Source organism: Eptesicus fuscus, chromosome 1 (genome assembly GCF_027574615.1).
Source record: "Eptesicus fuscus isolate TK198812 chromosome 1, DD_ASM_mEF_20220401, whole genome shotgun sequence".
Taxonomy (NCBI): Eukaryota; Metazoa; Chordata; class Mammalia; order Chiroptera; family Vespertilionidae; genus Eptesicus; species Eptesicus fuscus.
Window position 1 is genome coordinate 55,285,632 of NC_072473.1, and position 25,054 is coordinate 55,310,685.

General features: G+C 39.1%; 1 protein-coding gene and 1 pseudogene across 1 annotated transcript in view; one reads left to right on the forward strand and one right to left on the reverse strand.

Annotated features, from left to right (window-relative positions):
- The window catches only part of HDAC8 (histone deacetylase 8), a 486,506-nt gene that overhangs the window by 426,263 nt on the left and 35,189 nt on the right, over window positions 1-25,054 (reverse strand). The window lies entirely within an intron of this gene.
- On the forward strand, window positions 10,919-11,321 carry LOC103305013 (bolA-like protein 3; annotated as a pseudogene).

The window sequence follows — 25,054 nt, forward strand, 5'->3', positions numbered from 1 at the left end:
CAATGTAGCGGGATACAAAATTAACGCCAAGAAATCTATGGCTTTTCTATACACCAATAATGAACTTACAGAAAGAGAGACTAAAAAAGCAATCCCATTTACCATCGCACCAAAAAAAATTAAGATACCTAGGAATAAACTTAACTAAGGAGGTAAAAGACCTATACGCAGAAAACTACAGGACACTGAAAAAAGAGATAGAGGAAGACGTAAACAGATGGAAGAACATACCATGTTCCTGGATTGGTAGAATCAACATCATTAAAATGTCCATACTACCCAAAGCAATCTACAGATTCAATGCACTCCCCATCAAAATACCAACAGCATATTTCACAGACCTAGAAAGAACTCTCCAAAAATTCATCTGGTATAAAAAAAGACCCCGAATAGCCACAGCAATCCTGAGAAAGAAGAATAAAGTAGGCGGGATCTCAATACCAGATTTCCAGCTGTATTACAAAGCCACTGTTCTCAAAACAGCCTGGTACTGGCACAAGAACAGACATATTGATCAATGGAACAGAATAGAGAATTAAGATATCGACCCAAACCACTATGCTCAATTAATATTTGACAAAGGAGGCATGAACATACAATGGAGTCAAGACAGTCTCTTCAATAAATGGTGTTGGGAAAATTGGACAGATACATGCAAAAAAATGAAACTAGATCACCAACTTACACCATACACAAAAATAAACTCAAAATGGATACAGGACTTAAACATAAGACGGGAAACCATAAAAATACTAGAGGAATCCACAGGCAACAAAATCTCAGACATATGCCAAAAGAACTTCTTCACTGACACTGCCCCTAGGGCAATGGAAGCTAAAGAGAAAATTAACAAATGGGACTACATCAAAATAAAAAGTTTTTTTACAGCAAAAGAAACAATCAACAAAACAACAAGAAAGCCCACTGAATGAGAGAACATATTTGCAAATGCTATCACTGATAAAGGTTTAATCTCCAACATCTACAGGCAGCTTATGCAACTTAATAAAAGGAAGATAAATGATCCAATAAAAAAAAGGGCAACAGACCTAAACAGAATATTTTCAAAAGAAGACAGAAGGAAGGCCAAGAGACACATGAAAACATGTTCAAAGTCACTTATTATCCGAGAGATGCAAATCAAAACAACAATGAGGTACCATCTCACACCTGTCAGAATGGCTATCATCAACAAATCAACAAACGACAAGTGTTGGCGAGGATGCGGAGAAAAAGGAACCCTCGTGCACTGCTGGTGGGAATGCAGACTGGTGCAGCCACTGTGGAGAACAGTATGGAGTTTCCTCAAAAAACTGAAAATGGAACTCCCATTTGACCCAGTAATCCCACTCCTGGGAATATATCCGAAGAAACTAGAAACACCAATCAGAAAGGATATATGCACCACTATGTTCATAGCAGCACAATTTACAATAGCTAAGATTTGGAAACAGCCTAGGTGCCCATCAGCAGATGACTGGATCAGAAAACTGTGGTACATCTACACAATGGAATACTATGCTGCCATAAAAAAGAAGGAATTCTCATCATTTGCAGCAACCTGGATGGAATTGGAGAACATTATGCTAAGTGAAATAAGCCAGTCAATGAAAGAAAAATACCACATGATCTCACTCATTTAGGGATAGTAAAGAACATTATAAAGTGATGAACAAAAAGATAGATACAGAGACAGTAAAGCATCAAACAGACTTTCAAATTACAGGGGGAAAGTTAGGGAGAGGTGGGGGAGATATGAAATCAAACGAAGGACTTGTATGCATGCATATAAGCATAAACAATGGACACAAAACTCTGGGGAGTGAGGGCATGTATGGGTGTGGGGTGGGGGGGTAATGGTAAGATATGTACACATATAATACCTCAATAAAAAATGTAAAAAAATAAATAAAAATAAAAAATAAAAAAAATTTAAGGGTCTTTTATCTATTTTAAGTTATTTTTTTAATCTATAGTATGAGGTAAAGGCCCAACTTCATTCTTTTGCATGTGGTTACCCAGTTATCCCAGAACCATTTGTTTAAGAGATCATTCTTTCCCCATTCAATAGTCTTAGTATCTTTGTTAAAAATCAATCGACCATGGATGTATGGGTTTATTTTTCAACTCTCAATTCTATTCCACTGATCTATATGTCTTTCCTTATGCCAGTAACAGACTGTTTTAATTACTGAAGCTTTGTAGTAAGTTTTGAAAGTGGGAAGTTTGATCCCTTCAACCTGTTCTTTTTAAGGATTGTTTTGGCTACTCTGGGTACCTTGAAATTTCATAAGAATTTTAGGACCATCATGTCAATTTCTATAAAAAGTCTAAATCCAGATGGTTCCATTGGTGAATTCTACCAAACAGTTATGGAATAAATAACATCAATAATCTATAATGAATTCCAGAAAATAGAAGCAGAAAGAACAGCAGAAAGTCATTTTATGAGGCTAGCATGACATTATTTTGTATACCGAGAATCCTAAGGATTCTACTAAATAAAACTATTAAAGGTAAAAATAAAAAAGGTGTTTAGTAACATTGCAGGATCCAAGACTGAAATACAAAAATAAATTGTACTTCTATACCATAGCAATGAACAATCCAAAAATGAAATTAAGAAAATTCAACTTATACAATACCTACCTAGGAATAAGTTTAACAAGTGAAAAACTTGTATACTGCAAACTATAAAACATCATTGAGAGAAATTTTAAAAGATATAAAGAAATTAAGTTATGATTCTTCAAATGCACAATTTCAAGGCGACTGCCCTAGTAGAGCTAGGAATGGTAGGTCTAAAACTTGATATATGCTGATTGTTATATGAAAAGATGAAGAAAACAGCTGCAATTTTTTCTGATGTGGGAATATGCCCTTTAGAAATTTATTTACTTCATCTATTTTGGGTGTTTAACTAAAATTAACAAGAAGTTCTTGAAATGAGGTTTTATAATTCTGTCCACCATTTTCTACAAAGCTGCAGCTGTTGGAATTTATGTAAATTGCCATAGTAGTTGGCAGTTCAGGATAAAGGAAGTTTCCTGGATATAACTTTGGTATTTAAGAGCACCCCCATCCAAGCCTATAGACTTTATGATCCAGTATTGTGTCGAACAAGTTCATTCTTACTTTCAAATAAGATATTCTCCTCCTGTGGCTTTTCCAAAATGGCGGCAGAGTAAGTGGAAGCAACACCAACATGCTCCCAGGACCAACTGCAATTACAACGAAAATAAAGAAAAATCATCTGGAATAATACACTGAAGACTAGCTGGAGAAAACTCTGATAACCAAGGATGGAAAATAGAGATAGGAAGTGTGGAGGCATGAAAGGGTTGGCCAGGCTTCCACAGATAGCAGCTAAAGGTCTGGAGGGATATCTTAGCTGTGGGGGGGTTCCCACTGAGAACTCTTGGGTCTAAACCCCAAGCTTGGCCACCCAGTCCAGAGCACCAGAACTGAGAAAGCTGCTTTTTACAGAACATCTAGCTGTGAAAAGCAGCAGGGTTGCTGTCTGCCAGAGAGAGACAGCTGGAAATGCAGGCACCCTCTTAAAGGGCCAACACACAAAATTTCATATACAGCCACTTACCTTGGGCTCCAGCAGAGGGAGGGCAGAGTGGACTAGGGCTGTGTGAGCAGAAGCCAGGGTTGGGAGCTCTGGAGTTAAGAGCTCGGAAGGCAGACACCCCCATTTCCTATGATGATGAATCATTTTTTCTTACTGTATAGGGCATCTTTCTCCTGCAGACTTTTACCATCCAGGCAGATTTTGCCTGGGGGATGGGGTGGGGGAAGCAATTGCAATTGCTCCACCCTATTGGAAAACACCTTGTCCAACCCTGTGGAGTTTCCGAAGCCCATTAAGAGACTGAAAATAACAATCAGCCTGCAGGCAGAAACAATTGCCCTACCCTCTCACCCCACCCTGTGGTTCACAGCCTGAAGCTAATCAAGATTGAATAACAACCAAACTGAAGGCAGAGGTGGGTTTCTGGAAACTCTGAGTCTTTGTCTGATATAATACAGGGCCAGGGGCTAGGAAAAGCAGACCTTGGTACACCTCTTGGTCTTTTCCAAAGGTACCCAGCCCCTACAGAGGGAGCCACAGGCTGTGGATTGCTGGTAGCTCCACATGGTACTCAGTAGCAGTCACAAACAGGGTCTGACACTGTCCTGTACCACAGATTGGGAGTCATAGCAGACCTTCCTAATACATAGACACAAACCCAAATAGGCAGCCAAAATGGGGAGATAGAAAAACAAGCCCCAATAGAAAGAAGGAGAATTCTGAAGAAGAGCTAAATGAAATGGAGATAAGAAGTTTATCAGACATAGAGTTCAGAATAATGATGGCAAGAATGCTCAACAGCATGAGAAAAGATGTAGTAACTATGAAGAATGGCATAGTGCTAATAAAGAACACATTGGAAAGAATACACAGCAGATTAGAAGCCAAGGATCATATGAGTAAATTAGAAGACTAAGTAGAAAAAAAAAAAAAAACACTCAGAGAACCAAAAAGAAAGAAACAAAAACAACACACAATTAAACAACAGAAGGACCGCTTAAGGGAGATGAGGGACAACATGAAATGGAACAATTTTCACATCATAAAAGTGCCAGAAGGTGAGGAATGTGAGCAAGAGATAGAGAACATGTTTGAAGAAATAATGGCAGAAAACGTCCCTATCCTGATGAAGGAAAAAGTCACACACATTCAGGAGGCACAGAGTCCCAATCAAGGAGAACCTAAACAGGCCCATACCCAGACACATCATAATTAAAATGCCAAAAATTAAAGAGAGAATTTTAAAGGCAGCAAGAGAAAAGCAATTTGTTACCTACAAAGGAGCTCCCATGAGGCTGTCATTTGATTTCTCATCAGAAAAGCTTTAGCCCAGAAGGAAATGACATGAAGTATTCAAGATAATAAAAAGCAAGGATCTGAAACCAAGATTACTATATCCAACAAGCCTATCATTCAAAATAGATGGTCAAACAAAGAGCTTCTCAGATTTTAAAAAAGGCTAAAGGCACTTATCACCACAAAACCAGCACTGCAAGAAATGCCAAAGGGACTGCTATAATAGAAAGAGAGATAAACATAAGGATAAAGAATTAAAATGGCAATAAGTAAGTACCTATCAATAATAACCTTAAATGTAAATGGCTAAAATGTTCCAATCAAAAGGCATAGGATTGCCGAAAACGGTTTGGCTCAGTGGATAGAGCATCGGCCTGCGGACTCAAGGCTCCCAGGTTCGATTCCGGTCAAGGGCATGTACCTTGGTTGTGGGCACATCCCCAGTAGGGGGTGTGCAAGAGGCAGCTGATCGATGTTTCTCTCTCATCGATGTTTCTAACTCTCTATCCCTCTCTCTTCCTCTCCGTAAAATATCAATAAAATATTAAAAAAAAAAGGCATAGGATAGCTGAATGGATACAAAAACATGACCCAATAATATGCTGTCTACAAGACAGCCATCTCAGAACAAAAGACTCACACTGGATGAGAGTGAAAGGGTGGGGAAAAAAAAAACAACTTTCCATGCAAATGGAAATGTAAAGAAAGCTGGGGGAGCAATACTCATATCTGAAAATGGACTTCAAAATGAAGGCCATCACAAGAGACAATAAAGGTCACTACATAATAGTAAAGGGATCAATCCAACAAGAGGATATAACCCTGGTAAACATATATGCACCCAATATAGGAGCAACTAAATATATAAAAACACTTTGCGAGGACTTTAAGGGAGAGATGGACAGCAATACAGTCATAGTAGGGTACTTTAACACTCCACTGACTTCATTGAATAGATATTCTAGACAAAAAATTAACAAGGAAACAGAGACTCTAAATGACATACTGGATCAGGTGGATTTAATTGACATTTATAGAACATTTCACCCCAATGCAGCAGAATATACATTCTTCTCAAGTGCACATGGGTCATTCACAAAGATAGACCACATGTTAGGACACAAAACAAATCTCTACAAGTTCAAGAAGACTGAAATCTTATCAAACGTCTTCTCAGATAACAATGGAATGAAATTAGAAATAAAATACAGTAAAAACACTAAAAACATTCAAACACATGGAGGCTAAATTGCATGTTATTAAATAATGAATGGATTACCAAGATCAAGAAATAAATAAAAAACTTCCTGGAAACAAATGTAAATGAACACAAAACAACCCCAAATCTCTGGGACACAGCAAAAGCAGCCCTGAGAGGAAAGTTCATAGCACTACAGGCTTAAGTCAAAAAACAAGAAAAGGTGATGTCAGAGGAATGGCCGCTTAAGGGCACATCTATCCTATCCCCCTAACATTTCAATAAAATAACCACCTATAATTCAACAAAAAAAAAGTCCCTGCTCAACACAGATGCATACTTCAGAGACCTGCACACTGGAACAACTAAGGTGGGCTCCTTGGAATAAGTGGGGAGACAAGAAGTGAGGGAAGCCAAACATAGCTACAGCATAGCAGCGTGTCTGCAGCGCAGCAGGGAACTGATAGCAGCAGTTAAGGTAAGGTGACCAGATTTTAACATTGGTAAAGTGGGACACCATTGACTGGGGGGGGGGAAGGGGTTATTTTTAAAATATATATATTTTATTGATTTTTTACAGAGAGGAGGAGAGAGGAAACATCGATGAGAGAGAAACATTGATCAGCTGCCTCTTGCACACGCCCTACTGGGGATGTGCCCGCAACCAAGGTACATGCCCTTGACCGGAATCGAACCTGGGACCCTTGAGTCCGCAGGCCGATGCTCTATCCACTGAGGCAAACCAGTTTCGGCCTGGGGGGCGGGGGGTTCTTGATTAAAAATTTGGTCTATATTGTAATTGCTTTTGGTTTTTTTAATAAAAGGAAATTCACTTCTTAGATCATCGTTGAATTTGCATTCCCTTTTCTTACTCATTATGCTAAAAATCTAGAAAAAATAAATTTAAAATTATATTATAAATTATTATATACATATTGCTTAAAAACACAGTAAGTAGGTACATAATTACATGAACATACTTTATTGTTAGTTTATAAATTAAATTAATTTGATTATTATAAAGTAACTATATTTTTTAAATTATTTTAATCCTATATTTCTTTCTAAATAATAACAATACTAACTTGTATTATTTTTCCTCTGAATTTGCCGTAACGTAAGTCGTAAGTGTCACTTTCAAGGCCCGCGCTAGACTTTTTGCCGCCACAATAAAATATAAATAATACGAGTACTGTCTGCTAAATTCAAGAAAATTTATGTATTTATGAAATAAATAAATAAATTACTTATCTAAATTATCTGAATAGCTGATTTGTAACGATATCACTTGTTTAACTAGCTTACTAGCACGCAGTACGATGTGTATCATCTGAGAGTCAGTTACAAAATGTTTTCGTCGTTGCCAATCCCAAAAAATGCCATTGTTCATTAAGTCCAAACAATGGTGGTCGAATTCTAACAACTGATCAACAATGCGAACTTTGATAAGCAGTTCTTGATAATCAGTTCTCAACAATTATTTGTTATTATTAAAGTTTAACATTATAAAATTAACAAAATAATATAAAACTCATATCCTGGCTAAATAGCCACATGGCCGCCGAAAACCATATATTCCCTTCCCCTTCTCCTGCCGTTCCCTAGCTTGTTGTGCATTCTTTCCAAAAATCGGGACTTTTTAAAAACGCCGCGGGACACGGGACAAATTGTTAAAAATTGGGACTGTCTATTTTACTGTCAAATTTATTACTCTAACAACAATCTTATTTTACCCTGTAAATATTGGTGGAAGGGATTATTTGCCTTCTTGAGTAGGTCCTGAGCATTCCTGGTGGTAGGCTGGATTTAGATATCATAAACCCACTTCCCCACACCATGGGTACAAGACAATTCAAACAATTATTGTTGGAGTAAGAGGGCAGCTGCTGTTGGCCAAGTCTCTGTCGGTCACCTGGGTCCTGATCTGAGCTGGGCCTGGGAAGCACGAAGCAGCCATGGGGGCAGGAGACCTCTCTCAGAAGGGGCTAGGGTTCAGGCCCCTGAAATGTTGGGGGGGTGAGGGTCTGTGCCCCACCTCTGTTGATCCCCAAATTCTCTAGTCAAGTTTTCAGGCAAATTTAAATTGGCTAGTTGAAACAAGCAAATATTCTAGAAAAATTAATTGTACTGGACAAAAAGGTGTTCCTAAAGTGTTAACTAAAATTTTTATTGGTACTTTATCTCATGATAAAATTGTGCACCATGTAATGAACCTAAAACAGTAATATTGTAGTGCAAAAAATTAAAATTTAAAAGCCATCAAGACTACATTATAAAATTTTCAAAAGCCTCCTAACATTTAAATCAAAAAAGGAGGGGATAGTAGAGGAATATCATGTAAGGAAAAATATCCTGTAAGTAAATTACATCTAGAAAATTAATACTTTAGAAAATTAATTGTAAGGCTAAAAGCAAGACACCCATGAAAAACACACAAGGTGACAGAACAAGCCAGAGGAAAATCATTTGGGCAAAAAATGAAATAGGATCCCAAATCAAATTTATAGAAAATATTCCTTTATTAACTTTTGGTCAAGAATATGTTTGTATATTTTCAGAAAACAACTCCGAGACCATGTAGATTCCAGCAACAGAGAGGAATCGACAGGACTACTCCAGCCATGAAGACAGAAGAGAAGCAGTCCAGAGATGGAAGACGCTGATGTGGCCTTCCCATACTAGCAGTTAGCAGCTGTGCATCACTGCAGGTTGCCCAGGACCAAACCAGAGAGAGTCGGACCTGCATTACCACCATTTGTCCACCATCCAGAACTGAAATGTCAGTGCTGACATGTATACATAAGGAACTGTTGGACATTGAAATTGGGTCTCAAAAGAACTGTTGGCCCAGAAAGAAACTCACTACAGACCAATTCATTTGCCTGTCACCATAACCATTATAGCTTGTCTCATTTTCAGTTCTTATAAGTGTATTTCTAATAGCACATGATCTCACTCATCTAGGGGAAATAATGAACAACATAGACTGATGAACAAGAACAGACCTGTTGGAGAGTGGGAATTTTTGAGCATGCTTCCAGAGAGGCCATGGACTATGCCCCAGATAGAGATGTCACTGCTGACACTAGGCCAGGCCTTGAGATAGGGACTCATGGCCCCTTCCCAGCACGTAGGCCTTATTTCATAGAACACTGTCAGCTTTCTGGAGAACAGGATGACCCTGTGAATAACATGGTCGTCATTGGCATGATCCTGACGTTGCTTAAGAAAAACTGTTTTGTCTTGGGTTACTTGTTCTCCAAAAACCGGATGTGGCTAATAGGCTTAAAAGTGGTCCTACACAAAGGGTCGCTGCTGCTGCTCTCTGGTCTCCCTGCGTGGAGAATGGCAGAGCAGTCGCCGGGTGGTCCGGCTGCCCGGCTAATAAAGGCTCCCTAAATTTTAATTTGGTCTGGGCTCCAGTGGTCTTTCACTCGCATCTGCTCCACAACAAGACCCAGAAACAAGGAGGCATGGATCAAACTGTCGGGCCTCAGAGGGAGGGTAGGGAAGGGTGGGGGTAAAGGGGAGAGATCAACCAAAGGACTTGTGTGCAAGCATATGAGCCTAACCAGCGGTTAAGGACAACAGGGGGGTGGGGGCATGTGTGGGGAGGGGTGTGGGATGGGAATGGGGGGATGAGGACAAATATGTGATACCTTAATCAATAAAGAAATTTAAAAAAAAATCGGGACTGTCCCGCCAAAAGCGGGACATCTGGTCACCTTAAGTTAAGGGCACTTTCCTCAGCCAGTCAGGATGAACAGAGAGCTAACCCGGCAAGTGCCTGGCTGTTGGAATAGCCACTGGAGTGGCAGCATTGTGTGGTCGCGCACATAAACAGTGAGAGAGTGTCTGAACCATGGGAGCACATTGTGAATGGGATCCGAGTTGCAGGCATGATCTGTGAGTCAGCAGACACCCTCCCTACAGAGTTGCTTCCCACAGCTGAGCCTGGCTGCAGGCTAAGAAAATAAATTGCAGACCCCTGCCACTGATTAGACTCCCAAATCTCACTTCCCATTGCCCTTGGAGTTGGCTACAGGAGTGTATTATCTAGAGGCCAAGAGCTATTGCAGTAGAAACACAGTTTCCCTCTGTGACTGAACCCCAGGAGGGGTGCTTGGGCTGGACCCGTGGAGGTCAGGGGTCACTATTACTGTGAGGGGAAACCAAACCTCACCCCCAAACAACAGAGGAGGTACAGACCTACAGAGAGGCTCAAAACTGTGAGGCTGCCGGGGCCGGTTTGGCTCAGTGGATAGAGCGTCAGCCTTCGGACTCAAGGGTCCCGGGTTCGATTCCGGTCAGGGGCATGTGCCTTGGTTGCGGGCACATCCCCAGTGGGGGGTGTGCAGGAGGCGGCTGATCGATGTTTCTCTCTCATCGATGTTTCTGACTCTCTATCCCTCTCTCTTCCTCTCTGTAAAAAATCAATAAAATACATTTAAAAAAACAAACAAAAAAAAACTGTGAGGCCACAGAGGATAAAAATGTTGCAATTCATCGCCATCTACTGGAACAGAGTAGAAATACTTCCTCAGAGATCAATGGGAAAACAAAGGAGAACAATGAAAGTCATGAGCAACCACAACAAGGATGACCAGAAATAAAAATGTAAAATCCCCAGAAAACAGGCTGGAACACACGGAATTATGCGAGTTAAATGACAGAGATTTCAAGATTGCGGTTCTGAAAATACTGAGATGTGAGAAAATACCGACAGGCAATTCAGCTCACTCAGAAAACAAATCAAGGAACAAAATGAGTATTTCTCCAAAGAAATTGAATTTTTAAAAAAGAATATAGCGGCGGCGACCTCGGGCGGTGGGTCACGTCGGCCGGGCATGGCAGAATGGAGGCTGGCCGTGGCAGCATTTCTGCTCTGCCAGATCCGCGGGCTTCTTCTTTGCTGCACCCAGCAGATGTATGACTCGCAGACTGAAGAGGAGCTCAAAGTAACCCAAATCCTCAAAGAAAGCTTTTCTAGAGCTACAACTATCAAAGTCACTGATATTTCAGGAGGCTGTGGGTCAATGTATGAAATCCAAATCGAGTCAGAAGAATTTAAAAGGAGAAGAGGACTCTCCAGCAGCACCAGATGGTAAATCAGGCCCTAAAAGAAGAAATCAAAGGAATGCACGGATTGTGGATATTTACCTCTGTCCCCAAACACTGACCACGCCCCGGATGCATAGATGCTGCTGCTTAAAACCTTGGATGAACTTGACTATTCTTTCCTAGGCATTTGCCAAAAAAAGTATCTATTTTGTTCATAGACATTTCTATGTTATAATTATAGAAGAATATGTTATCTATTTATATGTTAATTAAAGGCAACAGATAACTGAAAAAAAAAAGAATAAAGCAGAAATCCTAGAAATGAATCAGGCAGTTAAAGAAATTAAGAGTGAATTGATGAGCATAGAAAACAAAACCAACCAGTTAGATGAAAGAACTAGTGATATTAAAGACTAGAGGCCCATTGCACGAAGAGATTCGGGCAATAGGCCTTCCTTCCCTTGGCTTCCAGCACCGGTTTTCCTCCAGCACCCGGGACCCAGGCCTTCGCTCCAGCCAGAGTCTGCCATCTTCATCTTCGCTGCAGACTCCAGCGTCTGCAGTATTGTCTTCGCTGTGGCACTCTGCTCCTGTAGATCCCTTCGCCCACTGCCCTCCCTCTCATAGCAGGTGTCCTGCCCCACCTGGCCACTCTGCACCTGGAGCAGCTGGGCAGCAGCCATCTTTGGCCTTCTAATTTGCACACTCACTCTGATTGGCTGTGGGTGTAGCAGAGGTACGATCAATTTACATGTTTGTCTATTATTAGGTAAGATAGGAATCAATAAACGATGCAGAGGGAAGAAGAGATAGACCTGAGAATAAAGAAATATGAAATAGCCCTATGAGAACTCTCTGATTCCATAAAAAAAATAACATTAGAATCATAGGCATAGCAGAGAAGGAAGAGAGAGAGCATGGTGTGGACAGTCTATTAAAACAAATAGTGGATGAGAACTTCCCAAATCTATGGAAAGAACTAGATCCTCGAATCTAAGAAGCAAACAGAACACCTAGTTACCTCAATCCAAAGAGGCCCTCTCCAAGGCACTTGGTAATGAAGCTGTCAAAAATTAGTGACAAAGAAAAAATCCTCAAAGCATCCAGGGAAAAGAAGGAAGTGGCCTACAAAGGAAAACCCATCAGACTTTCACACAACTTCTCAGCAGAAACTCTACAAGCCAAAAGAGAGTGGAACCAAATATTCAAATGTCTGAAAGAGAGAAATTACCAGCCATGCATATTATATCCAGCAAAATTATTCTTTAAATATGAAGGAGAAATAAGAACATTTTCAGACATACAGAAGCTGAGGGATTTTATCACTAGAAAACCTCCACTGCAGGAAATACTCAAGGGAGTTTATTCTATCTGAAACAAAGAACATAAGGTCATAACACTTCCAGCAGGATTGCTAAAAACTCGCAGCATAAATAGGGATAATTTGTGACAATAAAAACATACAAGGGGAAGAGGGACAAGTATGAATAGGCTAAGGAAGATGAAGATCAGATACACTCAAAAGGGGAAAAAACTATGGTATATATGCAACTTCACTTTTTATAAAACTAATGGCAACCACACACAGAAATTCCCCAAACCAGACATATGGCTTAAAAAAAAAAAAAAAAAGAGGAAACAGAAAAAAAAGATGTATGGAATACCACCAAACAAAAACAACAGATAGAAGCATAAAGGAAAAGAACCAATGGAAGCACAGAGTTAACAGAAAACAAAAGATAAAATGGCTAAAGGAAATCCTCATACATCAGTAATTACCCTAAATGTAAATAGTCTAAATTCACCATAAAGAGGCACAGAGTAGCAGACTGGATCAAAAAATAAAACGCAGCCATATGCTGCCTAAAAGAGACACAACTAAACAACAGAGATAAAGATAGATTCAAAGTAAAAGGGTGGAAAATGACTCTCCAAGCAAATAACATCCACAAAAAAGCAGGTGTACCCATACTTATATCTGACAAAATAGATCTCAAGATAACAAGAGACAAAGATGGACACTTTATAATGATAAAGGGAACATTACATCAAGAAAACATAACACTTCTTTTTTTTTATATTGGTTTCAGAGAGGAAAGGAGAGGGATAGAGAGCCAGAAACATCGATGAGAGAGAAACATCGATCAGCTGCCTCCTGCACACCCCCTACCGGGGATGTGCCTGCAACCAAGGTACATGCCCCTAACCGGAATCGAACCCAGGACCCCTCAGGCCATAGGCTGACGCTCTATCCACTGAGCCAAACCAGTCAGGGCAACACTTCTTAATATATATGTGTCCAACCAGGGAGCACCAAAATATATTAAACAGCTATTCACAGAACTAAAGGGAGAAACAGATCAAAACACAATTATAGTTAGACACCTTAATACTCCATTGACAGCTCTAGACAGATCAACCAAATAAAAAGTCAATAAAGAAATATCAGCCTTAAATGAAACACTAGACCAAATGGATGTAATCGACATTTACAGAACATTTCATCCCAGGACATCAGACTATACATTCTTCTCCAGTGCACATGGAACATTCTCAAGGATATATGTTGGGTCACAGAATAAGCATCTACAAATTTAAAAAGATTGAAATTATTCCAAGTATATTTTCTGACCACGATGCCATGAAATTAGAAATCAACTGCAAAAAGGAGGTTAAAAAAAAACACCCTACAGATATGTGGAGATTAAACAACATACTACTAAAAAATGACTGGGTCAAAGAAGAAATAAAAGGTGAGATCAAAAGATATAGAGAGACAAACGAGAATGATAACACAACATTTCAAAACCTCTGGGATGCAGCAAAAGCTGTAATGAAAGGAAAGTTTATAACACTACAGGCTTATCTCAAGAAACAAGAGAAATTCCAAATAAGCAACCTAACATCACACCTTAAAAGACTAGAGAAAGAAGGACAAAAGCAACGCAAAATTAGCAGAAGAAAGGAAATAATAAAAATCAGAGCAGAATTAAAGAACAAAAAGAAATCGAGAACAAAAAGACTATATAAAAATCAATAAAAAAAAGAGCTGGGAGGAGGAAAAAATGGCGACGGAATAGAGTCGGGTTTGGAGTCTGTTCCTGGGGTGGAGAGTCGGAGCAGCAGAGGCTCACAGAGGGAGTGTATGTGGGCAAGCCAAGGGACAGCTAAACTCCAGGAGAAGGCGGGGGAGTTCTGGGCAGTGTTCCTCTGACCGCGCAGCACCCACAGGGGCTGGGTCCCCTCCCGGAGCCGGGCGCCTCGCCATCTTGCAAGGAAAGGAGGATTTTAGTGGAAACCTGACTTTCCGCGACAACTGCAAACACTGAACTGCTGGGAGCACCAGACCACCGGTCCCCTATCAGCGCAAACATTCGGATTCAAAGAAACTCTTCACTGCACCACGGAAAGGTCAGATTTCGCCTGAAATGAGGGGCGGTTTCTAATCCCCGTGGTGGGTGAGGGAAGCGCTGGGTGAGGGAAGCGCGGCAGCCACAGGACCGGCAGGAGCCGGGAGGTCTGTGCCTAGAAAAATCGGCGGCAGTTGGAACTGCCCTGATCCGTGAATGAGGAGGGGGGTCTTCTGAGCTGCTAACAGAAGTGACCTCATGAAAGCAACTCATTTTAATCTGACGAGGAGGGTCAGACTAAGAATTTTCAAAGGAGTGCAGGCTCCTTAGCCTGGCGCACAGACCCACGGTCCGCACACTTGGGCTCTTTCCGACTCTGATTGCTAAGCCCAATACAGAGGTAAACCCAGGTGGAAACCCTGAAAGACTGCAGGGGGAAGGTGTTTTTTCGGAACCTGGGGACCAGAGCTGCGTGTGACCATCAGAGAGGCAGCTCTGAGGCGCACACCTCCACAAACCTGTAGTGAGTGCCATAGAGGGGAAAAAAAAAAAAAAAAAGCTAGAGAGGCCCGGAAGTCAATTCAGAAACACTGCCACTCAGGGGCTGAAACGCTAATTGTCTCTGGTGTAATAAAAAATAAATACGAGAAATTAAGACAGGGCTGGCTTAAAAAGCAGGACTGGCTTCCAACACTGAGGAGCCCTGGAATGATGATGAACTGAAATACCGCCCAGACTGGGAAAAAGGCGTACCAAACAGAATAATAGAGGAAGTGAATGACAGCCGCTACTGCACATTTTAGTCTTCCTATTTTTTAATTTTCAATTCTTTTTTCAATTTTTTAAATTTTTTATTCTCATATTTTTTATTTTCATTTTTTGCATCTTTTACTTAAGAAACTAATTTTTTTTCTTTTTCCTCACTCGATTTTCACCTTTTTAATTATTACATTTTTATTTTCAATCAGCACTATTATTACTATTATTTTACTTTTTTTTTTTTAATGTCATTTGATTTTCTCTTTCTTTTATTTTTGGATTAGTGTCCTACATTCGATTTGCATCTTTCCCTTACAATCGCTTTACCCTATCTCAAAGCTAACATTATGCCATCATTCTCCTCCTAACCTTTTCCCCTTGGTCCCCAGTTTATCTTAACCCTTTCTGGCTTTAGATTTTCCCTACTTTTTCAGTTTACTCCCTGCTAAAACTTCACCCTACTTATATATCTAATTCCCAACCCCCTGCTCCAAATCCATACAAACCTCTCTCTACGCTACCTTAAAAAAATTATTTTTCTCTCGGGCCTTTTGTTGTTGTTTGCTTGAATGTTGATTAGATTGAATTTTTATGCTTTTTTATGAAATTGTTTTGATTATTCTTTTTGTTGGTTTGGTTGGTTCTTTTGTTTGCTTTGTTTTTGTTTGTTTTTTACTTTTGCTTTCCCTTGCCTCACTTGATATTAGCTGCTGTTGCAGTTTGTATTAATCTCCAGGCTCGTGTTGCTGGAATTTGCTGGGAATAGTGGTTGTTCTAGTGGAGTTTACTCCCCATATATATAGTTTGTTCCCCTTTTCTCTCTTAGTATCATTCTTGTCTCTCTTACTTTTTTTTTTCTTTTCTTTTTCTTTTCTGTTATTTCTTTTTCTTTTCTTTCTTTCTGCTCTTTTCCCAAGTTCAGATTCACACTCTTTGTTTTTTGTTTTTGTTTTTCGTTGTTGTTCTTTCTTTTTACTCTCCCTCTCCCACTCCTATTCCCTAATTTGTCTTTCTCTGGTGGTTACCTTTATTGGAGGTTATTAATATCGTGAATACAATTCTGTTCAGTGCCTTGTCTGTTGTGCCTGGTTGTGTTGTATTTTATACCTTTAAATCAACGCAAGAGAGAGAAATCTATATAACCAGACATCCGGAGAAGAGAGACCATGAGGAGACAAAGAAACAGCCCCCACAGGAAAGAGAAGCAGGCATCACCAGAAAAGGAAGTAAACGATTTAGAGGCAAACAACCTATCAGAGAAAGAATTCAGAGAAATGGTCATAAAGTGGCTGAAAAGGATGGAAGACAAATTCGACAATATGAGTAAGAACCAAGAAGAAATGAAGAAGAACCAAGAAGAAATGAAAAATGACATCGCTGCTGTAAAGAACTCAATAGAAAGCATCAAGAGTAGACTAGATGAAGCAGAGGACCGCATAAGTGAGCTAGAAGACAAGATGGAAAAAAATACCCAATTACAACAGCTTCTAGAAACAAAAATTAGAAAGATTGAGGAGAGCGTAAGTAACTTCGGGACAATACAAAACAAAACAACATCAGGATAATAGGGGTGACAGAAGGAAAGGAAACTGAGCAAGGAATAGAAAACCTGTTTGAAGAAATAATAACTGAAAACTTCCCTGATATAGGGAAGAAAAAACCCACACAAATCCAAGAAGCTCACAGAGTTCCAAGCAAAATGAACCCCAAAAGACCGACGCCAAGGCACATTATAGTTAAGTTGGCAAACACCAATGACAAAGTAAGAATCTTACAAGCGGCCAGAGAGAGACAGACAGTTACATACAAAGGAACCCCCATCAGACTAGCAACTGATTTCTCAACAAAAACTCATCAGGCCAGAAGGGAATGGAATGAAATATACCAAGTCATGCAAAGGAAGGGTCTAAATCCAAGAATACTGTACCCAGCAAGGCTATCAATCAAAATTGAAGGTGAAATCAGGAGCTTCACAGACAAAAAAGGACTAAGGGAGTTTATCACCACCAAACCAGCAATGAAAGAAATGCTAAAGGGTCTGCTGTAAAAAAAAAAAAAAAAAAGAAATAGGAAGCAAAGAAGGTACACGGGGGTATAGAATAAAAATGGCGTCAAATAAGTACCTATCAATAATAACTTTAAATGTAAATGGATTGAATGCCCCAATCAAAAGACACAGGGTAACAGACTGGATAAGAAAACAAAACCCGGATATCTGCTGTCTACAGGAAACCCACCTCAAAAAAAAGGATGCATACAGACTGAGAGTAAAGGGATGGAAAAAGGTTTTCCAGGCAAATGGAAATGAAAAAAAAGCGGGGGTTGCAATACTTATATCTGACAAATTAGATCTCAAAGTGAAGGACATAACAAGAGATAATGAAGGCCACTTCATAATACTAAAGGGAGAAATCCAACAAGAAGAAATAACTCTGGTAAACATATATGCACCCAATACAGGAGCACCAAGATACATTAAAAAACTCCTGGAAGATATCAAAGGAGAGATTGACAGTAATACAATCATAGTAGGAGACTTCAATACCCCACTATCACCATTGGACAAATCCTATAAACAAAAAATCAGCAAAGAAACATCAAACCTAAATGACTCACTAGAACAGATGGAATTAATCGACATCTTCAGAACATTTCACCCCAAAGCCACAGAATACACATTCTTCTCAAGTGCACATGGGTCATTTTCAAAGATAGACCATATGTTAGGACATAGGCAAAGTCTCTCCAAATTCAAGAAGATAGAAATCATATCAAGTATCTTCTCAGATCACAGTGGCATAAAACTGGAAATCAACTACAATAAAAACAACCCAAAGAAATCAAACACTTGGAGACTAAACAGCATGCTATTAAACCATGACTGGGTTACCAAAGACATCAAGGAAGAAATAAAAAACATCATGGCAACAAACGACAATGAAAACACAACAATCCAAAATCTATGGGACACAGCGAAAGCAGTCCTGAGAGGGAAGTTCATAGCTCTACAAGCCTACTGCAAAAAACAAGAAACAATGGTAATAAATTACCTACCCAACAACTCAAAGAGTTAGAGAGAGAGCAACAAGATAAGCCCAGTGTAAGCAGAAGGAAAGAAATAATAAAGATCAGAGCGGAGATAAACGACATAGAGACCAAAGAAACAATACAAAAGATCAACAAAACCAAGAGCTGGTTCTTTGAAAGGATAAACAAGATTGATGGACCTCTAGCCAGGCTCACCAAGAAGCAAAGAGAGAGGACCCAAATAAACAAAATCAGAAATGAAAGAGGGGAAATAACAACAGATCCCGACGAAATACAAAGGATTGTTACAAAATACTATGAACAACTCTACTCCAACAAACTGGACAACCTAGAGGAAATCGACATATTCCTAGAAAAATACAACCTTCCAAAACTCAATCAGGAAGATTCTAAACAGCTCAACATGCCAGTAACTATGGAAGAAATTGAAGCAGTCATCAAAAAGCTTCCGGCAAACAAAAGCCCGGGGCCAGATGGCTTCACAGGAGAGTTTTATCAAACTTTCAAGGAAGAACTAAAACCTATCCTCCTCAGACTATTCCAAAAAATTCAAGAGGAAGGAACACTTCCAGGCTCCTTCTATGAAGCCAGCATCACCCTAATACCAAAACCAGATAAAGACAACTCAATGAAAGAGAATTACAGGCCAATATCCCTCATGAACATTGATGCCAAAATCCTCACCAAAATTCTAGCAAATCGGCTCCAGCAGTACATCAGAATGATCATACACCATGACCAAGTAGGATATATCCCAGGAATGCAAGGATGGTACAATATCCGCAAATCAATAAACGTGATACATCACATAAACAAATTGAGAGATAAAAATCACATAGTCATATCAATAGATGCAGAAAAAGCATTTGACAAAATCCAACACCCTTTCTTGATAAAAACTCTCAACAAGGTGGGAATAGAAGGCTCATACCTCAACATAATAAAAGCTATTTATGATAAACCCACAGCAAACATCATACTCAATGGGCAAAAACTAAAACCATTTCCCCTAAGAACAGGAACAAGACAGGGATGCCCACTCTCACCACTCCTGTTTGACATAGTACTGGAAGTATTAGCTATCGCAATTAGGCAAGAAGAAGAAATAAGAGGCATCCAAATTGGAAAAGAAGAAGTGAAGCTGTCCTTATTTGCAGATGACATGATATTGTACATAAAAAACCCAAAAGATTCCATCAAAAAACTAATAGACTTAATAAATGAATTCGGCAATGTAGCGGGATACAAAATTAACGCCAAGAAATCTATGGCTTTTCTATACACCAATAATGAACTTACAGAAAGAGAGACTAAAAAAGCAATCCCATTTACCATCGCACCAAAAAAATTAAGATACCTAGGAATAAACTTAACTAAGGAGGTAAAAGACCTATACGCAGAAAACTACAGGACACTGAAAAAAGAGATAGAGGAAGACGTAAACAGATGGAAGAACATACCATGTTCCTGGATTGGTAGAATCAACATCATTAAAATGTCCATACTACCCAAAGCAATCTACAGATTCAATGCACTCCCCATCAAAATACCAACAGCATATTTCACAGACCTAGAAAGAACTCTCCAAAAATTCATCTGGAATAAAAAAAGACCCCGACTAGCCTCAGCAATCCTCAGAAAGAAGAATAAAGTAGGTGGGATCTCAATACCAGATTTCAAGCTGTATTACAAAGCCACTGTTCTCAAAACAGCCTGGTACTGGCACAAGAACAGACATATTGATCAATGGAACAGAATAGAGAATTAAGATATCGACCCAAACCACTATGCTCAATTAATATTTGACAAAGGAGGCAAGAACATACAATGGAGTCAAGACAGTCTCTCCAATAAATGGTGTTGGGAAAACTGGACAGATACATGCAAAAAAATGAAACTAGATCACCAACTTACACCATACACAAAAATAAACTCAAAATGGATACAGGACTTAAACATAAGACGGGAAACCATAAAAATACTAGAGGAATCCACAGGCAACAAAATCTCAGACATATGCCACAAGAACTTCTTCACTGACACTGCCCCTAGGGCAATGGAAGCTAAAGAGAAAATTAACAAATGGGACTACATCAAAATAAAAAGCTTTTTTACAGCAAAAGAAACCATCAACAAAACAACAAGAAAGCCCACTGCATGGGAAAACATATTTGCAAATGCTATCACTGATAAAGGTTTAATCTCCAACATCTATAGGCAGCTTATGCAACTTAATAAGAGGAAGATAAATGATCCAATAAAAAAATGGGCAACAGACCTAAACAGAATATTTTCAAAAGAAGACAGAAGAAAGGCCAAGAGACACATGAAAACATGTTCAAAGTCACTTATTATCCGAGAGATGCAAATCAAAACAACAATGAGGTACCATCTCACACCTGTCAGAATGGCTATCATCAACAAATCAACAAACGACAAGTGTTGGCGAGGATGCGGAGAAAAAGGAACCCTCGTGCACTGCTGGTGGGAATGCAGACTGGTGCAGCCACTGTGGAGAACAGTATGGAGTTTCCTCAAAAAACTGAAAATGGAACTCCCATTTGACCCAGTAATCCCACTCCTGGGAATATATCCGAAGAAACTAGAAACACCAATCAGAAAGGATATATGCACCACTATGTTCATAGCAGCACAATTTACAATAGCTAAGATTTGGAAACAGCCTAGGTGCCCATCAGCAGATGACTGGATCAGAAAACTGTGGTACATCTACACAATGGAATACTATGCTGCCATAAAAAAGAAGGAATTCTCATCATTTGCAGCAACCTGGATGGAATTGGAGAACATTATGCTAAGTGAAATAAGCCAGTCAATGAAAGAACAATACCACATGATCTCACTCATTTAGGGATAGTAAATAACATTATAAAGTGATGAACAAAAAGATAGATACAGAGACAGTAAAGCATCAAACAGACTTTCAAATTACAGGGGGAAAGTTTGGGAAAGGTGGGGGAGTTTTGAAATCAAACGAAGGACTTGTATGCATGCATATAAGCATAAACAATGGACGCAAAACTCTGGGGGGGGAGGGCATGTGTGGGTGTGGGGTGGGGGGGTAATAGTAAGATATGTACACATATAATACCTCAATAAAAATATTAAAAAAAAAAGAGCTGGTTCTTTGAAAAGATTAATAAAATTGACAAACCCCTGGCTAGACTCACTAAGGAAAAAAGGGAAAAGACCCATATAAAAAAATCAGAAATGAGAGGGGAGAAATCACCAGAGACATCACAGATATACAAAGGATCATACTAGAATATTATGAAAGCCTTTATGCCACAAAATTCAATAACCTAGAAGAAATGGATAAGTTCCTAGAAATATGTAACCTTCCTAGACTAAATCATGAAGAACTGGAAAATCTACATAGACCGATCAGCAGTGAGGAAACTGAAACAACCAGACATATAGACTATTGGGATAGAATAGAGAACCCAGAAATCAACCCAAACCACTATGCTCAATTAATATTTGACAAAGGAGGCAAGAACATACAATGGAGTCAAGACAGTCTCTTCAATAAATGGTGCTGGGAAATTTGATCAGACACATGCAAAAAAATGAAACTAGACCACCAACTTACACCATACACAAAGATAAACGCAAAATGGATAAAGGACTTAAACGTAAGATGGGAAACCACAAAAATATTAGAGAAATCCACAGGCAACAAAATCTCAGATATATGCCGAAGCAATATCTTCACTGATACAGCTCCTAGGGCAATGGAAACTAAAGAGAAAATACACAAATGGGACTACATCCAAATAAAAAGCTTTTGCACAGCAAAGGAAACCATCAACAAAACAATAAGAAAGCCCACTACATGGGAAAACATATTTGCCAATGATCTCTCCCATAAGGGTTTAATCTCCAACATTTATAGGGAACTCATACAACTTAACAAAAGGAAGACAAACAACCCAATCAAAAAATGGGCAACGGACCTAAATAGATACTTTTTGAAAAAAGACATAAGGAAGGCTAAGAGACATATGAAAACATGCTCAAAGTCACTAATCATCTGAGAGATGCAAATCAAAATGACAATGAGGTACCATCTCACACCTGTCAGAATGGCTATCATCAACAAATGACAAGTGCTGGCGAGGATGCCGAGAAAAAGGAACCCTCATGTATTGCTGGTGGGAATGTAGACAGGTGCAGCCACTGTGGAGAACAGTATGGAGTTTCCTCAAAAAACTAAAAATGCAACTCCGATTTGACCCAGTGATCCCACTTCTAGGAATATATCCCAAAACTAGAAACACCAATCAGAAAGGATATATGCACCCCTATGTTCATAGCAGCACAATTTACAATAGCTAATATGTGGAAACAGCCTAAGTGCCCATAAGGAGATGAGTGGATTAAAAACCCGTGGTTCATCTACAGGATGGAATATTATGCTGCTGTAAAAAGGAAGGAACTCCTACCATTTGCAACAGCATGGATGGAGCTGGAGAGCATTATGCTAAGTGAAATAAGTAAGTCAGAGAGAAATAAATATCACATGATCTCATTCATTTGTGGAATATAATGAACAACATAAACTGATGAACAAAAACAGAACCAGAGACAGAGAAGCATCGATCACATGCTCAAACCTCAGAGGGAAGGTAGAGGAGGGTGGGGGTAAGGGGGAGAGATTAACCAAAGGACTTGTATGCATGCATATAAGCATAACCAATGGATGCAGACAACAGGGGGTGAGGTGAGGGCAGGATTGAGGGAGTGTGGGGACAACGGGGGGTATAAGGACACATTTATAATACCTTAATCAATAAAGGAAAATAACGAGGAAAAAAAAAAACAAAAGTCCAGGACCAGATGGCTTCATCAGTGAATTCTACCAAACATTCAAGGAAGAATTAGAGCCTATTCTTTACAAACTCTTCCCAAAAAAATTGAAGAAGACGCAATACTTCCTAACACAGTACATAAGGCCAATAAAACCCTAATACCAAAACCTGGCAAAGATAACACACAAAAAAAAGAAAACTACAGATGCAAAAATCCTAACCAAAATACTAGCTAATTGAATACAACAGTACATCCAAAAAATAATACATCACGATCAAGTGGGATTCATTCCAGGGACATAAGGATGGTTCAACATCCGCAAATCAATCAACGTAATACACCACATTAACAAAAGAAAGGATAAAAATCATATGATCTTGTCAATAGATACAGAAAAAGCATTTGATAAGATAAAACATCCATTTATGATTAAAACACTCAATAAAATAGGAATAGAAGGAAAGTGCCTCAACTTAATAAAGGCCATATATGATAAACCCTCAGCCAATATCATACTCAATGGTGAAAAACTGAAAGCTTTTCCCCTAAGATCAGAAACAAGACAAAGATGTCAACTCTCACCACTCTTATTCAACACAGTACTGGAAGTACTAGATAGAGCAATAAGGCAAGAGAAAGAAATACAAGGCATCCAAATAGGGAAGGAAGAAGTCAAACTGACATTTTTTGTGGACAACATGATTCTGTATATAGAAAACCTTAAAGACTATATCAAAAAACTACTGGAAACAATAAATAAATGCAGTCAAGTTGCAGGATACAAAATCAATGTGCAAAAATCCTTTGCCTTCCTGTATACCAACAACAAAACTTCAGAAAAAGAAATGGAGAAAGCAATTCCTTTTGCAATCACAACCAAAAGAATAAAATACCCAGGAATAAACTTAACAAAGAATGTAAAAGACCTATATACTGAAAATTACAAAACAGTATTAAAAGAGATTGAAAAAGACACAATGAAATGGAAAAATATCCTGTGTTCATGGATTGGAAGAATCAACATAGTTAAAATGACCATTTTACCCAAAGCAATATACAGATTTAATGCAATCCCCATCAAAATCCCAATGTTATTTTTTTAAAGAAATAGAATGAGAAATCATCAGATTTGTATGGAACCACAAAAGACCCAGAATAGCCAAAGCAATCATGAAAAAAAAAAAAAAAGAACAATGCTGCAGGTATCACGCTACCTGACTTTAAAATATACTACAGAGCTATGATAGTCAAAACAGCATGGCATTGGCAGAGATTCAGATACATAGATCGATGAAACACAATAGAGAGCCCAGCTATAAAACCACATGTATATGGACAGATAATTTTCAACAAAGGAGCCAGAAAAGCACATTGGAGTAAAGATAGTCTCTTCAATAAATGGTGCTGGGAAAACTGGAAAGCCACATGCAAACGAATGAAACTGGATTACAGTTTGTCCCCATGTACAAAAATTAATTTAAAAATGGATTAAAGCCAAAACCGGTTTGGCTCATTGGATAGAGCGTCGGCCTGCGGACTCAAGGGTCCCAGGTTCGATTCCGGTCAAGGGCATGTACCTTGGTTGCGGGCACATCCCCAGTAGGGGGTGTGCAAGAGGCAGCTGATCGATGTTTCTCTCTCATTGATGTTTCTAACTCTCTATCCCTCTCTCTTCCTCTCTGTAGAAAATCAATGCAATTAAAAAAAAATGGATTAAAGACTTAAGCATAAGACCTGAAACTATAAGTCACATAGAAAAAAATATAGGTACCAAACTAATAGACCTGGGTGGTAGAGAACATTTTATGGACTTGACCCCAAAGGCAAGGGAGGTAAAGGCAAATATGAATGGGACTATATCAAACTGAAGAGCTTCTGCACAGCAAAAGAAATGGACAACAAAACAAACAGGCAGCCAACCAGATGGGAGAT